Source organism: Macrotis lagotis, chromosome X (genome assembly GCF_037893015.1).
Source record: "Macrotis lagotis isolate mMagLag1 chromosome X, bilby.v1.9.chrom.fasta, whole genome shotgun sequence".
In the NCBI taxonomy this organism is placed as follows: Eukaryota; Metazoa; Chordata; class Mammalia; order Peramelemorphia; family Peramelidae; genus Macrotis; species Macrotis lagotis.
Window position 1 is genome coordinate 121,607,141 of NC_133666.1, and position 17,826 is coordinate 121,624,966.

The 17,826-nt window shown below is 37.3% G+C and overlaps 1 long non-coding RNA gene across 1 annotated transcript; it reads left to right on the forward strand.

The window, feature by feature from the left end:
- The first annotated feature begins 38 nt into the window (after positions 1 to 38).
- Positions 39 to 7,226, forward strand: LOC141503102 (uncharacterized). The gene is made up of 2 exons (XR_012472761.1): positions 39 to 143; positions 6,747 to 7,226. It is a non-coding gene; the product is annotated as an uncharacterized LOC141503102 (long non-coding RNA).
- The last annotated feature ends 10,600 nt before the right edge of the window (positions 7,227 to 17,826 follow it).

Genomic DNA, 17,826 nt, shown 5'->3' on the forward strand with positions numbered 1-17,826 from the left:
GATTCTAATCCTGCCTCTGACACAATGGTTATGTGACACTTGGTCAGTGACTTAACCTCTCAGTACTCCAGAAAAGTCTCTAAGACACAGCAAGATGCAAAGAAGATACCAACCTGGATTGACTGAGGAAGATTTTCACTCAGGTGCCAATACCATTGAAATCCCAGGTCTAGTCCATGATTCTATCCCTCAGTATGGCAGGACAAGGCTCAAGAGTAAAATTATATGTCTTTGGAAGAGTATATTTTACTCAAAAGAAACTAGGCAAGTCGGGGCAGCTAGGTGGGTAGTGGATAAAGCACCGGCCCTGGAGTGAGGAGTACCTGGGTTCAAATTGGGTCTCAGACACTTAATAATTACCTAGCTGTGTGGCCTTGGGCAAGCCACTTAACCCCATTTGCCTTGCAAAAACCTTAAAAAAAAAGAAACTAGGTAAGCAAAAGAGGGAGCAAAGTACCATTTTATGTTGAGTTTCTATTCAGGAGAAGAAATCCAGGAATCAGAGGTTGGGGAGGAGGAACATTATGGAGGGCAAGTGGGTGAAAGTCAACAGAGAAAAAAATAGAATGAATATTATCATCAAAAGACTTTTAAAAGTCTTTTAACACTAACAACACTGGCAAAGAGATATAGTGTCAAAGTAGGGGGAAATGGGATTCTATAATTCAGACTGGAATTCTCTATATATCTAAACAGCTAACAGTTCCTTAGTGACCATTTTTTTAAGTGGGAAAATCCACGAAGGGAACTTTAATTCTGGGTCTAATTCTCATAAATATATAGGAACTGGTTCAATGGGGCAAAAATAATGGGAAACTTGGAAGGTAGTGACCTAGTGATAACTATCTTTGAATTTGTGACAAAAGACTGGAAGAGAAAACTGGGCATTATTTTAGAGGTGCCCTAGATTTTAGAAAAATAGATTTCAAAGTATTCAAAAATATAGGAAAGATTCTATGGACTAAAATTATGCAGGGAAAATCAACCCAGGAAGGATAGGAAGGCCTTAAAATAAAATAAAGTAAAATTCTTAAATGATACAAAGAGAAACATATTCTAATGAGGAGGAAAAAGGAAATAGTTTTGTCTAAAAGCAATCACTATCAAGACATAGTAATCAGCTTAGATTTTTATTTTCTTAGATATGCACAGAAAATGAAAACAAAGGTTGATTATAGAAAAAGAATTTTTATAAGTGTATAATGGTATGGTCAGAAAATTATATGACTTGGAATGAGTTGAGATTAGCAAGAAAAATTAAGTACAACCACAGAGGGCTTTTAGCTGTAAGAACAGGATCAAGAAAAGAGTAGAGTAAATCCCTGGGATGGATAGAACAATGATAGGAAAGGAGAAAATGGAAAACTACTCATCTCTTGTCTTTTCCAAAGAGAATGATTCCTGGGCTGGATAGAACAAAACAAAAATAGCTAATAGAGTTGAGATACAAGGGAAGATATATAATGCGAACACATAGCAATCTTTTGTAAGCTAAAATCACCAGAACCTGAGGAACTATATCATTGAGTAATGAATGAGTTGGCAGGTGTGATTGATCTATAAATGATCATGGAGATGTATTGAAGAATGGCAAAAATTTCAATTTTCTAAAAAGAAAGCAAAATGTCTAGAAAATATAGACCTGTGTTCTTGACTTTGATTTCTGACTAATTCCTAGTCTGTATTATTAAAAGGTTAATTCGTAATTCAGATTTGAAAAGAATGTTTCAGCTAAACCTTAGAGAAGGAATCAATTGAGGAGGGGTAGAACCCTAGGATTTGGCTCCTCCCTCCCCAATGTGGTCATAGTTGAGTCTCAGCACTCTTTAAAGGTTCTAATGCATTGAAGGTTCAAAAAGAATTTGTATTTTCCTGTCTTCCTATCAGCATCCTAGCAGCACCTCAGTTTCTGTATTGGATACCAAGGGCAGACTAAATGTAGATTCATGAATACACAAAGAGCCTAACAAAGAAACTACACCATGCTTAAAGGAAACTTCTTACACACCCTAGCATCAAGAGAAAAGGATTTTAAAAACCAGGAGTTGTGAGTTACTTCTTTGCCATATGTGCCATTCATATTCCAATATCAACTTTCATGGAAGTCTTTTGTAGAGTTCTCCAAGAACCTGTACTGGGCAATATGTTGCTTTTTTTTTAACCAAGTGACATATAAAAGTATAGATAATGGCATACTTGTCAAATTTGCAAGTGATGGAAAATTAACAAAGTTAGCTAACATATTAAATGACAAAATAGTTTTCAAAGATATTTGGGTAGACAAGAATTTTAGGCTGAGTCTGATGAAATAAGATGAATTTAATAGAGCTAAGTTTCCAATTATACATTTGGGTTCACAAATTCACTTTCACAGGGACAAGGTGGCTCAGCAGTGAAAACCTGAATGATTTTCTATGAGTTTTAGTGGACTATGGACTCAATATAGAAAAAGTATGTGGTGTTCAATCATAAACAAAGGGAAGTGAAGTACTTAGGTTCTGTGATGCAGAGGGTAAATGATTTCCCCAAGAAATAAATGGTTCTTAAATATCAGTAGTATAATTTAAATCTGTCTTTCCAATTCCAGAATTAAATACCATCCTATATATGTATCTGTCTGATAAGAGAAAAATACAACATAATAATTAGTTCTTGGACACTAGACTTTTCTTATTTCAGCCTAATATTTTCAGAGATTTTTTTTTGTTTACCGTGTTACACTGATAAAAACAGCATAATAGAGTCACTAGAGAATTGGCTTCAAAGCCAGGAAGATGTGGGTTCAAGGCTTGTCTCTGTCACTAGTTGGCTATGGGAGCCTAGGTAAGGCAGTTATATTTTTAGTGATCTAGGTTTCTCCCTAAGACTCTAAGTAGCAGAAAAGATGCTAATCTACATTGCTGAGTAAGTTTCTTCACTTGAAATTTCCATGTGCCAATAAAATCACAGATCCATGCCCTATCCCCCATTCTTTACAACAAAACAAATAATATAATAGCAACAAACAAAACAGTTTTACAAAGCACTTTACAAATATTTTCCCAACAACACTGAAGGTAGGTACTATTATTATCCCCATTTTACAGATGAGAAACTGAAGCAATCAATCAATAAATACATATCAAAGACCTAACATGTGCTAGACACTGGGCACTAAGCACCAGGGATATGGAAAAAATTGGCAAAAGAAAGTTCCTACCCTCAAGCAGTTTGCATCCTAATGGCAAAGAAAGGTTAAGTGATTTGCTTCAGGTCACAAAATTAATGATGATGATGATAATGATGATGATGATGATTGTCCTTCATTCTTGAAGACCTTGCCACCAGGGAAGATGATGCCATGACAAGCACATGAATTGGATTTGAGAAAGGGAGTGCTGTGCTAAGTCACCAGTCTTACTTTCTCCTCCAGACTCACCTGGGTTCAGTGAACTGATAAGGAATCAGGACAAATGTAAGTGGCCCTGGATGTGTGACAACCAGGATTAAGTGACTTGCCCAAGGTCAAACAGTTAGTGTGTCTGAGGATGCATTCAAACTCCAGTGCTCCTGACTGCAAGACCAGTGCTCTATTCAATGCATCACCTAGCAGTCCCTTACAAAAATCAACAAATGTCTAAAGCCACATTTGAACTCAGTTCTTCCTAACTGCAGTCACTCAGTGGCTTCTAATGGCATACTCTCACTGTGACATGTCAACCAAAAAATTACTGTGCTCTAAGGCTGAATTAAGGGAATTAAGAGAACCATCCAGAGTAGTAGATTGTTATGTTATACTTTGCCTTTGTCAGATCATATCTAAAGTATGGTATTTGATTCTGGACAATTCATTTGGGGAATAAAATGAACACATCCAAAGAATCCAGAAAAAGAGAACCAGGATGGTAAAAGATCCTCCAGACCAGAGCAGGATTGAATTCATTCAACATGTATTGAACTTCCCATGGAACAGTCGCTTTGCTAAGGTTCAGGGAATTCAAAAATCAGAAATAATCCCCCCCAAACTCCTTGAGCAACTTAAATCTCAATAAAGTTATAGTAAAAGGGTTCATTTGCAATTCTGGAATTCATTTTCCAAAAGGGAAATTATCATGATCTAGATCTGAGAGGAGTCCTGGAGGTCATCTGATCTACCTTCCAGCTCTGTGTAGATGACTAAGATCTACATAACCAGACCCAATCTGCCTCCTGAGCTTCAGCCAGTCTCTTAATCACCACTGTCCATTGGACAATTCTGAATTGATGTCTTTGGTATCTCAAACTCCTGTTTAAAATAGAATACATTATTTTTTTCTCCAAAAACCTTCTCTCTTCCCAATATCCATATAATTGTTGAGAGCATCTTTATTCTTCCTGGCACCAGGTTTCTGGTCTCACAGAAATCCTTTGAGTCTTCTTGCTCCCCTCCTCGCCCCATAGCCAATTAGTTGCTAAATCTTATCAAATACAGTTTCATAATAAGTCATATCTGTCCCCTTCCTCTCTATTTTCCTAGTCACATCTTAGTTTGACCCTTTCACCTTTTAACTGATCTGTTATAAAATGAAAACAAAAACAAAATATAGAAACAAACAAAAACCTCCCAACTATTCTTTCATTGAGTCTTTTCTGTCTCTAATTCATCTTCCATACAAAAGACAAATTGATATATTTATAGCACATCTAATCTAGTCATCTTCATTTTGAATAAAAATAAAGGGTCCTCCTGCTTTCTAAAACCCTTTGCAACTATTGTAGTAATGTGAAAAATAAATGAATTAATTTAAAAAAAAAACCTTTGCAGCTAGGTTGCACAAGAAATAGGTAGGTACACAGGCTATCCTCAATGCCTCGAATAAAATACATCACTTGGAATCCCTGACTTTTTTCAAGGCTCATTTTAAGTGTCACTTCCTTCAGAAAATATGGAATCAGAAAATCCCCACTTCCTCTGACTTCAAAGTCAATGTACTAAATTGCTTCCTAACTTATTCATTCAGCCATATTATTAGTAATATTATATATTTTTTAAATTTCATTGGTGTCTTCTGTTTCCTAAGTCATTTCCTAAGTTATACCCTGCCCCTCTCCCACTGAATCCTCCTTTGTAACAAAGAAAAGCAGTATTGAAAAACTAACCGCCAGTTAATAGTTAGCTGACTTTGTGAGAAGTATCTCAACTCCCTACCAAAAGAAAGGTGTGTTTCATCATTCTGGGACCAAAATTGGTCACTACAAATCCATAATCTATCCAGTGGTCTTTTAGTGTAAATTTCTTTTACATTACTGTAAACATTGTGTATACTGTTCTGCATCTACTAGTTTCACTCTTCATCAATTCACACAAATCTTCTCATGTCTCTCTGAAATCCTCATAGTTGTCATTTTTAGGACACAAAGAAGCTCAGGTTGTTTAGTCCCCAGAGAAGATATAAGGAGAGACATAAGTCTCTGAAGGGCTGGTCGAAAAGAGACTAGATTTGTTCTACTTAGCCCCAGGAGGAGAAACTAGGAGCAAAAAGAAAAGATTCAAACTTGATAAAAGGGGGGGAAACATCCTGATAATTAGAAATGCTCAAGTGTGGAATGTCTTCCCTCTCACTAGGGGGTCTGCAAAGGGAGACAGGATGATCAGTTGTTGGTAGTATTGTAAAAGATATTCTTGGTCAGGTGATGACCTCTGAAGTCCCTGTGATTCTGCATTTTGAAATATTTCATTGAGTCACAATAAAATCAAGACCTTCAACTTACCTGGGGACCATCTCACTTTAAATGGTGAATGGTCTATTTCATGGTCATATACTATGACATATCCAGTCATGATAATGATGTACACCATTGATCACAAGGGAAACCTGTTTGAGAGAATGTAGGTGGTTCAGTGTAAATCCATCTCCTCTTCTAAAAAAAAAACCAAAACCTTTTTTACTTAACCTAGCTCTTAGCAACTATCATGAGCTTAGACAAATTCCCTTTTGGTTGGCAGTAATACCAGCAGGACTCTGCTTAGAAGCCTCCCCCAACCCTGGTATTATACATGGAGACCACCACACACACACACACACACAGAGTATTCTTTCCATCTTAGCCCAGGTACATTCTGGTAGCCAGGAAGCTGAAGTTAGCTTCTGAAAGACCTGTGTTCAAATCCTGCCTTAGAGAGTATGATGCTGGACAAGTCACTAACCTCTCAACTTCAGCTTCTTGTAAATCTATAAAATGAGAATAACAATAACACCTCACAGGATCATTGTGAGGATCCAATGAAATAACCTGTGTAAGGTGCTTCACAATGCTGTAGAAACAAACCTATAAATTACTGCTACTATCACTATTGATATTAGTAGCCTTAGAGTCTCAGCTTGGTTTCAAGAACCTCAAAACCCACCAAAGTCTCTTTCCTATGGAAAGTCAATTGACCCTCTCTCTTTTACCCACTTAGCTGGCAGAGGGTGCTCCCAGTCACCCAGAGGGTAACCTAGTCATCATGTGGAGATCTGCAAGAGACCCCCCAGCACCTTGCACCAGCTTGGAATCCATTCTATCTGAGGCCCCAGGAGCCCAGCTGCTCCAGTGCCCAATTACCCAGTTATCTCCAGAGCCCAATTCATGTTCACTGAGCTACCTCTCAAAATAAACTTGCAATGTGTTTTTTTTTTCTCTTGCACCTGAGGCAATTATTACTTGTCATAAACAAGAACAACCAGCTGTGAAAAAGCATTCAGCTTGCTGTTCTTAAAATGCTTTATAATTGTTTCTCTCTACAGAGAAGAATTTTCCTGACTCTCCCATGGTTCTACCCAGCCAATCACAGTGTGGTAACACGAAGAACTTTGGATAAGCCTATCTATCACTGTCAATCAGAAGGATTCAGGACTCCTGAATACACTTGCCAAAAAGCACATACATCCCCCCCAGATGCATTTACACCCAACGAACCTGGAGCATTGATGACTGCGAAACCTTCCCAGAGCATGCTGAGGAGGAGAGGGTCTTGTCAAATGTCACTGTGAAGTATGAAAGTTTCATCTTCTCAAACACCTGGAAGGTACTCCCCTCCTCCATCCAAGCCATTCACCTCACTACTGGTTCCCACACATCTCCTTGTTTGTCTCTCAAACTGTCACTTTGTTGAGAAAGGAGATGTCTTTATGGGCTGAATACAAACAGGAAGAAGACAAAATTGGGGGGAACAGGAGAGAGAGTAATCCTAGTCAGGTCCAATAAATCAATTAACATGTTTTCAACTGATTATTTACTGTCTGTGAGGTGCCATTGAGATGTTTTGAAAAGAGTAAGATGTGACCTCTACCCTCAGGGATTTTATAGTCTATTAGTGGATGGAGAACTGGTCCTGATGTCAAGAGGATTGAAGTTCAAATTCAACCTCAGATACTTGATACTTACTAGCTGTGTGACTTTGAACTTTAACTCTGATAGTCTCACATTCAGGGCCATCTCCAGCCATCCAATTCATATCTAGTCACTCAACCCAGATGACTCTGGAGGAAAAAGTTAAACTGGTAACATTACACAGCACCCCCTCATTCAAATCCAATTCACATCACATGCATGTCATGGCTTCATTTCCCTGATGACATGGTCTTCTTCAAGAATGAAGGACAAACAATAAAATAAATATAATAAAACATAAAAAATATGATGAAAAACATGATAGATGGCACAGTAGATAAAGTGCTAGAAACTTGAGTTCAAATTCAGACTCAAATACTTACTAGCAATGAGACCCTGAGCAAGTTATTTAACTTTGTTTGGTTCAGTTTCCTTATCTACAAAACGAACCAGAGAAGGCAATGTCAAAGCACTTCAGGATCTTTGTAGGAAAAAATCCAGGTGGGGTCATGAAGAGTCAAACATAACTAAAATAACTCAACAACAACAAAATGAAGCACTTAATCCTGTCTGCTCCAGTTTCCTCACCTGTAAAATGAACTGGAAAAAGAAATGGCAAACCAGTCCAATATCTTTGCAAAAAAGACCTCAAATAGGGTCACTAAGAGCCAGACACAACTAAAACAACTGAATAACTACAAATACACACACACACACACACACACACACACAAAACAATATTTGTTCAATAAATGGTAATAATAGTCCCTTATTTTTGTGTTGTTCTTGACAAAGCCCTTTCACATCTATTATTTCATTTGCTTCATATATCAATCCTACCAGGAAGACAAAATTGACAGAAGCCAAAACAGGCTCAGACACATCACATATCTTAAATAGGGTTACATAGCCAGGACTAGAATTAACTTATTCTGTCTTCCTGTCCTGAACTCTTCCCATTGAATCCCATTACAGAGCTCAGAAGAGGAACAGATCACTATGAGCAGCCAATGATTAGGAAGTTTCATGGAAGAAATAGCATGTGAAAAAACCTTTGAAGGACAGTAGAATTTGAACCCTTGATTCAGATCTCAGATATGCTATATTTTGTGTGACCTTGGACAATTCACTTGATCTGTCTGAGTCTCACTTCCCTCAACTGTAAAATAAAGAATTTGAACTAGATCATGGATGCTTAACCTAAGAACCCACAGATTTCCAAGTAGTCCATGAATAGATTTTAGCAGGTCCATGAACTTGAACATAAAAATGTTAAAACTTTATTTCAATATGATTGGTTTCCTTTTTAATGCTATGCTTTTTTCCTCATTCATTTATAAACATTATTCTGAGAAGAAATAGGCTTCTCCAGACTGCCAAAAGAGTCTATGACTCACAAAAAAGGGTAAGAATCCCTGGGCTAAATGTACTCTGTGGGGTGGAGGGGGGTGTCTACCTCAATCATGGGAAGACTTCTCCTGGTGGAATGGGCAGAAGAAAATAATTTGAACCAAAGGCCTTGAAAGGCAACTAAAGCAGGTGCTTAAGAGTTTGGTTTGATATCAAATAAACCCAGGTCATCCATTGCATTCTAGGCTCTGTCCTGCCACTGGACTGTGAGGACTCTAGAAGAGAGAGTGAGGCCAATGACCCTGTGTAACTCTACCTCACTTAAATACATTTTATGCATGAATCAAAAGATATTGTTCATACTATTTTATCATTTTTACTTATCTCAAAGTTATGGGGCAGTGGGTAAGAGATGAAGCATCAGGTACAGAAACACTGAGAGCTGTAGTCACAATCCAGTTCACAGACAGCCCAGGCCATAGGATTGTTTTCTCCCTGGAAACAACAGTGGAATTGAACATTCCCTGAGTGTCTGAGCAGCCTTTTAAGGACCACACAGCTCATCTTGTGTGAGGAAGGGGCTAGAAAAGATGCCCCAAAACGTTCTGCTTACTAAACCCAGCCCTGATTACCACAATAGGTAGAGATCCTACCCTCTGACTGAATCACCAAAAAATGTGCAAAAACTTTTACAAAGATGAATACACTCAGCCTAGGCACACTTATAGATAACATAAAATCCAGTAGACGTGAAAGATGAACAACTCTTGTTGTGAAAAAGCAGTTTGAATGAAACAAGATTGGCAAAAGAAGACCAGCTTGCAGGAGTCAGAGCTGGATACATGTTTTTCTTCAGTGGTTACAATGAAGAGGAGTGCCATGAAGCCAGTGTGGCTTTTGCAATCAAAAGTTATAAGCTTGTATGTCTACTCAAAAAAAGTCTGAATGACAGGTTCGGTACAATGCAATTGCAATTTGCAAGAAAACACCACACCTCAGTGCCTGTTTCCACCAAAATGAACCATGATAAAGTCAAAGAAAAATGTTATTAAGACCTGGAGACTCTATCATTGATGAACCAAAAGAGGACAAGCTTATAATTCTGGGTGAGTTTAAGGATAGAGTAAACTCAGATTATCAAACATAGCAAGGAGTTCTTGGGAGGAATGGAGTGGAAAACACTTACTACTGAAGACCTGTGCATCCCATGACATTCTTATCACCAATACTGCCTTCCATTTACCTAAACACAATAAAACTTCATAGATGCACCTTTGCCGCAAATATTGGCATTTAATAGATTATTTGATTGTAAAGATAAGAGACAAACAGGTTATTAGTAATGAAGGCAATATGCGGTACAGAGCTGCTAGACTGATCATAGACATCCTTTCCATGCTAAATACTTACATTTTACAAAAGCAGTGTTCCCCATATAGCAAAATGACTACCCGAAGAATTAATGTGAATAGATTAAAGGACGTATCTGAAAGGGAACAGTTTGCTACTAACTTGGAGAGAAAGTTGAGTCAACACACAGTTGGCAGAAAAGGAGTGGACAGTTTTCAGAGATTTAGTAGACAACACTATATTAACTCACTTGGATCACCTGCAAACATCAAGACTAGTTTGACAAAAATAATGGGGAAATTCAGAAGCTGATAAATGAAAAACAAGAACTCCACAGGGTTTATCCACAGGATAGTTCATATACTTCTAAGAAGGCAATTCCGTTAAAAGCAAAGCTTAGAGAGATTCAAGATTCTTGGCTCAATAATGTGGATGAAATTCAGTTTTATAATGTTAGTAACAATCCAAAGTGCTTTTATGATGCCCTGAAGTCTATTTATGTGGCCAAAGACCTATGGGATATCTCAACTATTCAGTACTTATAGAGCCATAATGATTAATGATGAGACCATGATTTTAGATAAATGGATTGAATATGTCCATGGAGTTTTCAACAAACTGTCATTAATCACTGCTGAAACCATTGACCATTTTTTACCTCAGGGTGAAGTCAATCCCTCCCTAACTGAAGTTCCAACTGAAGAAGAGGTTTTGAATGGCATTAGGTTAATTTCATGTGGCAAAACACCTGGTACTGATTCTATTCCATTTGAGATTTACAAGATTGAGGGTCTATTGCTCATACAAAAGCTGACTAAAATTTTAGCATGGGGAAATTTTCAAGGATGCCTCCATTATCCATCTCTATAAAGGTAAAGGGAATAGATTGCCCTGTGACAATCAAAGAGGGCAATCTATCTCCTAGACTTTGCTGGAAAAATTCATGCCAGAATTCACCTTAATAGACTGATCCTTTACCTGAAAAATTGTCATCTACCTGAGAGCCCAGTGTATCTTCAGAAAGAACCAAGAAATTTTACTAAGATGTTTTGTTGATATGATGTCCAACAATTCCAGGAGAAATACCAGAAGCAGATCAGAATGTTTGTAGATCTGACCAAGGTCTTTATACTTCCAATTATGAGGGATTTTGGAAAATTGTGTCAAAATTCAGTTACATGGAGAAGATTATATTATCAATTTCGGCTTGCCTGGGTTCTGGATAATGGACGATGCTCTCATGATTTCCCAGTCACCAATGGAGTAAAATATGATGTGTCTTTGCTCCCATACTTTTTGGCATGATGTTTTCAGCCATGTTGTTAAATCCCTTCAATGGGCATGAACATGGCCTTAAGGTCAGCTACCACACAAACACTATATTCAATTTGAAAAGGCTACAAGCCAAGACTAAAGTGGAAGGGATATTGGTGCATGACTTTTTTTGTTTTGCAGATGATTGTGAACTCATTGCAGCTTCTGAAGCTGAGATGTAGCAAAGTATGGATTGATTCTTTGCTGTTTGTGCTAATTTGGGCCTAACAATTAAACACCAAGAAAATACAGCAAGCACCATGCCATCAATATGTAGTTACAACAAATGGAGAAGTTTTGAATATTGTAGATAAGTTAATTTACCTTGGTAGTATGCTTTCCAGGGATGTACATAGTGATAATGAAGTTGACACATACATCGTCAGAGTTAGTTCATTGTTTCAGAGCCTCTGAAGTAAAGTATGGGAAAGAAGGGATATTAGACTGACCACCAAACTGGAGGTCTACCAGAGCTATTGTTCTGACTTCATTGTTATATGCCTGTGAAACCTGAACAGTCTACCAGCACCATGATAGGAAAATGAATCACTTATCTTTGAATTACATTAAGAAGATTCTATAGATCACCTGGTAGGAGAAGATATCAGACAATGAGGCCCTTTCTTGAACTAAAGTTCCAAAGATTCAAACTCTACTGCAGAGAGCACAACTCCTATGTGTTGGTCATGTGATTCAAATATCAAATGTACACTTGCCAAAAAAGAATATATTATGGAGAACTCACACAAGGCAAGTTATCACAAGGGGGTTCAGAAAATGTGCTATATGAACACTTTCAAGATCTCTCTTAAGAACTTTGGAACTGATTGTGTAGCATGGGAAACACTGGCACAGAATAGTGTGCCCACAACAAAGAAGTACTGTGGTCTGTAACCAAAGCAGAATTGAAGTAACTCAAAGGAGATTTTCAAGCTTGGATAATCTACCCCAGGTGTTCACCTGGACTATTTGTGTCCAATCTATGATAGAGGGTTCATATTGGCCTCATCAGTCACAGTCGAACACTGTAACTTGACTCTGTTAGAGGGTTGTCATTTTGGTTCTTTTCAAGAACAAAGGATAGCAACCTTCCAACCTTTTGGATGATGAGAGAGTTATAAGATTATAGATTTAAGGCTGGAAAGGACATTAGAGGTCATCTAATCCAAACCCCTAGTTTTCCAGATGATAAAAATGAGCCCTAAAAAGGATAAGAAATTTACCCGATTTTTACCCAAATAGTAAATGAGAGTACTGGGCTCCTCAGATATATATATATATATATTTTGTTTCTTTCTTTCTAAAAGGTGTTCCAGATGATCTAGTTTGGTTCTTTTGCTCCTAAAGCACAGGTATCCACCAATAATCCATTTGCATTTTCTTCTAAAGAATAACTGTGCCTCACATTTTTAGAATTATTGTTAAGAATTCTATTTTCATGCAAATTCAAACAACCCTGAGAGTTTCCTTCACATCAGCAAATCGACAAAAAATGATAAAAAGTGAGAATAGTCAGTGTCAATGGAGTTGGGGAACTAGCACATTGTTGGTGTACTGTAAACTTTTTTGTTTTTTTGCAAGGCAATGGGGTTAAGTGACTTACCCAAGATCACACAGCTAAGCAATTATTAAGTGTCTGAGATAGAATTTGAACTCAGGCCCTCCTGACTCTAGGGTCTGTGCTCTATCCACTGCACCACCTAACTGGTCCCCTGGTGTACTGTAAGTAGTAAAAGCATTCTGGAAAGTAACAAAACTAAATAGTCCTATCTTTTGCCCCATAGAGTCTAGTACTTGGGCATGTATACCAAAAAGGTAATTGATTTTTTTTTAGATTTTTGCAAGGCAAATGGAGTTAAGTGGCTTGCCCAAGGCCACACAGCTAGGTAATTATTAAGTGTCTGAGACCGGATTTGAACCCAGGTACTCCTGACTCCAAGGCCGGTGCTCTATCCACTGCACCACCTAGCCACCCCATGTAATTGATTTTTTTAAAAGGCTTAACATACATGAAAATATTTATAGCATCACTTTTTGTGGTGATGAAAATGAAATAGTGGTTGCCTATGGCTAGACAAATTGTGGTTTGCAATGATTATGATGAATACAGAAAATAGAAAGAGATGCAAGAACTAAATGAAGTAAGTAAAGTCAAGAAAACAGTATATAAAATGACTAAAACAATGTAAATTGGAAAGAACAACAATAACAAAGTGAACAAAAATGAAAATTGCAAAAATACAAAGAACAAAATTAAACAAAAAGGATCTAACATACATGTTTCCTGACTCCTTTGCAGAGTTGAAGGGAGGAGTGGGCCACAGGTGTGGAACATCACATCTATTGTCAGATACTGACTGATTTGCTATGTTTTTTCTCTTTAAAAAAATTGTTAGGGGTGGCTAGGTGGTGCAGTGGATAGAGCACCGGCCCCGGAGTCAGGAGTACCTGGGTTCAAATCCGGTCTCAGACACTTAATAATTACCTAGCTGTGTGGCCTTGGGCAAGCCACTTATCCCCATTGCCTTGCAAAAAAAAAAAAACCTAAAAAAAAATTGTAATAAAGCATGACTCTCTGGGAAAGGGAAAGGGGAGGAATAGGAGGAGGAATTCAGGATATAAAAACAAAAAAGTCAATGAATATTTGTTTTTAAAAAAGAATTTTCTCTTCTTATAGAAATCTTTTTATAGACTCGTATAACTGTGCTGAAGGAGGATTTTCCTTGATTGTTCACACAGCCCTTCTATAGTAGACCCCCATATCACCCCACATAGTCTATCTCTGTCTGCTTGCCTCTCTGCCTCTGTCTGTCTGTCTGTCTGTGTTTGTCTCTCTGCCTGCCTGCCTCCCTCCCTCCAGATTACCGAGTGTCCCATTATCAGTGTCTAGAAAGATGATAGGACCATGGATTTAGAGCTGAAAAAGAACCTACATGCCAACTCTATAAATTTATAGATTCATAAACTAAGTCATAAAGTGTTTGACTTTGTGACTTTGTTTTTTACTACTCTACCCCTTATAAATAGAGATGTTGCCAAGTAACTGTTAGGAGAGAATACACTTTTGAATTGTTCTTGTCTAGAAGTGGAGATGCCTTTGCAATGAAGCAACCATCTCTGGACAAGTTTCCCTTATGGCCAATGGTATTCATCTGTAAGGCAATTTAATAAGGTTAACAATGTCATTAGAAAAGGCTTCTCACCATTTGAAAATTCACATAATAGACCCCAAGGCTGAAGTCTGAAGGAAGCAGCATATAATAGGTCCTCATTTCAAATCTTTAAGAAAAATTCTGTTTAGGAATAGAGATCCCAAGACACAGTGGAATTGTTCCACTAGGTGAATATGGAGAGAAGCATGCTTTCTGGGAGGTTTCTACTTTATATTTATTATTAATATTTATTTTAAAATTAATATTTTAATATGATATTTTAATAAATTAATGTTTATTATTCCTGATTTACTGATGAAAATTTGATCCTGAATTCAGTAGTTTATACAAAATTGTCTTTGTCCTGTCATGGTCTCTGAATTTCAGTTTCCACAAAATGTTGGCAAATGCAGGCAAAATTACAATTGCTCTATCCTAGTTGTGGTTCTGTTATAAATAAATCATAGAGATCACTGCAAAGGGCCTATATTTTTGAAGACAAATGCCTGTGTTGTGAGAGGTTTATAATGTTTGTCTTCTTTCTAACTAATGATTCAGCATTAACTTTGAAACAGTCATTAAGCAGCATAACACTAGAATAGAATTGTACCAGAAGTACCCCTTGAAGACAGCCTAGATGTCTCTATCTCTCATTTTGTTAATGGACTTCCATCTGTAGATGGTGGAATGAGTAGAGTGCTGGCCCTAAAATCAGGAAGATCTGAGTTCAAATCTAGCCTCAGACACTTACTAGCTGTGTGACCCTGGACAAGTCACTTAGCCCTGATTGCCTCACATGCAAGGCTATTTCCAGTTGTCTTGATCCATATCTGGCCATTGGACCCAGATCACTCTGGAGGAGAAAGTGAAGCTAGTGAGTTTGCCCAAGCCCCACTAACTCAATCCAATTCATATGCATACCATGGCATTACCTCCTTAATGTCATGGTCTTCTTCCACAACAAAAGGCAAACATCATCCTCACTGGGGCTCAGATACCTAATCATGCCCATGAATAAGAATATTCACACCCTGTCTGTCCTCCTTCAAATTGACTTCTTAATGATTTTGCAGAGGACTATAACTGGTATATTATTTTAAGCATCTAGGTAACATAGTGGATAGAGTGCCAATGCTGGAATGAGGAAGACCTGAATTCAAATCTGATCTCCTTTACTAGCTATATGAGAAAGTCACTTAACCTTATTAACTTCAATTTGTAAAATGAGTTGGAAAAGAAAATGGCAAACCACTCCAATATCTTTGCCAGGAAAACCCTAAATGGGATCACAAAGAGTCAAACATACTTAATCTACTAAACAATATTACAATGATGAGCTAGTATTTAGCAGACTCCAGGTAACTGAGATAGAACTTACTGAATCCCAGTTCTGCTAAAAATCTTGGCAAGAATTTTCTCCTTGCTACTCTAGAAGAAGAGGTTAAAGATAATCATGATGGAAGGGTGACCTTCCTTTTGGAACAGTTCATGAAACAATTTGACATCGCTTACTTATCTATGCCCTCCCAACCAGCGGCATCTAGATATTGAATCTTGAATTTTTTTCCATAAACTAAAGTTCAAAAAAGAACTATCATCATTATTGTTGTCATTCTTGATGATTAAAAATAGTCATATTAGCTTGAACAATAAAGCAACTAGCATTTATCAATAATAATCACACCTTCCTCCCCAGAATTGTTGTGAGGATAAATGAAATAATATTTATAAAGCTTTTTGCAAAACTTATATATAAATATCATTTCTTATTGAGTGATTACTATGTACTAGGTACTGTGCTAAGCAATGAAAATACAAAGAAAAGCAAAAACAAGAGTCCTGTACTCAAGGAGCTTACATTCCAACCAGGAGAAAATGTGTAACTAATCACATAGCACAAGATATATTAAATGGAAGAAGGCAGGGAACAAGACTTGAAATATTCATCTGTAAAAGTTCTATTAATTTTTTGCTTGTATTTTTTTTCTTTTGATTTTTGTGAGTCAATGGGGTTAAATGGCTTGCTGAAGGTCATGCAGCTAGTAAGAACCAAGTGTCTGAAGTTGGATCTGAACTCAGGTCCTACTGACTTCAGGGCCAATGTTCTAGCCATTGCGTCACCTAGCTGCCCCTTGCTGCTTGTGGTTTGCCATTGGCTGCCTGACATCACTAATCAATATCTTTTCCTAAACAAATAAGCACAGAGAAGGTGAATGAACTGCAGGAATATAGCTTATGATGAAAAATAGTAGAGCACAAACAGAAGAAATAAGGCTTTGAAATAGGAAACTTGGGTCACACTTGTGATTACTATCATAATAAAATGCTTCTGGAAAAACTTGGCAAAAATGTACCTGTACTATAATTCTTGAGCAGATTAACAGCTTAGAGACAATGGCAAAATTTAAACAAATCTCAGGTTTAGTCACTGAATTTAAACACTGGAGAAATACTTATTTTTCTGGGGCTGGAATTACCAGCATTTTTGGCATGCAGACACTTTCTCCCATAACCTGGTTTCTCCTTTTGTTTCACTCAAAATTTAATCCAGATCTAACAAAAGATTTATTTTATTCCCAAAAACTTCACTTGGAAAGAATGCTCACTAGATTTGAGCCAAATGACCTGGGTTTTAATCCTCATTTGCTAAATGAGGATAAATACTGTTCCATGAACTAACAGGGTTGTTGTAAGGTGGCACAGTGGGTCGAGGGTAGAACTGGAGCCAAGAAGATTCATTTTCCTGGCTTCAAACTAGGCCTTACACACTTACTGTGTGACCTTGGCCAAGTCATTTAACCCTGTTTCCCTCTATTTCTCACTGTAAAATGATCTGGAGAAGGAAATAGCAAACCACACCAATAGTTTTGCCAAGAAAACCCCAAATGAGGAATAACTGAACAACCACAACAATAACAACAACATTTATAAAGTGTTTTATAAACCTTAAGTAGTAAAGAAAAGTAATCCATTATTCTCATCCATTGTAACTTTTCCATCATTGCTCATAAATTCAGATAGATCTTCTATAATTATAAGGTTAAAATTTATAATGGGATTTTCTTTCATATCTTGAATGTTTTTCCTTATCACTTTTTGACTTCTAGGATCCCTGCCTTCCTTTAAGATTCAGCTCATAGACGGACTATACTTTGTAAGAGATCACTCCTTCTGCCTTCCCAAACCCTCCCTTTTTACCAGTGTTTTCCATCTGAGATTACCTTCCATTCACTTCGTATATGAGTATGTATGTGTGTACATACCTATGTTTATAGTTAAATGTAAATAATTATTTGCTAGTTGTCTCTCCTAGTAGAATATGAGGTGC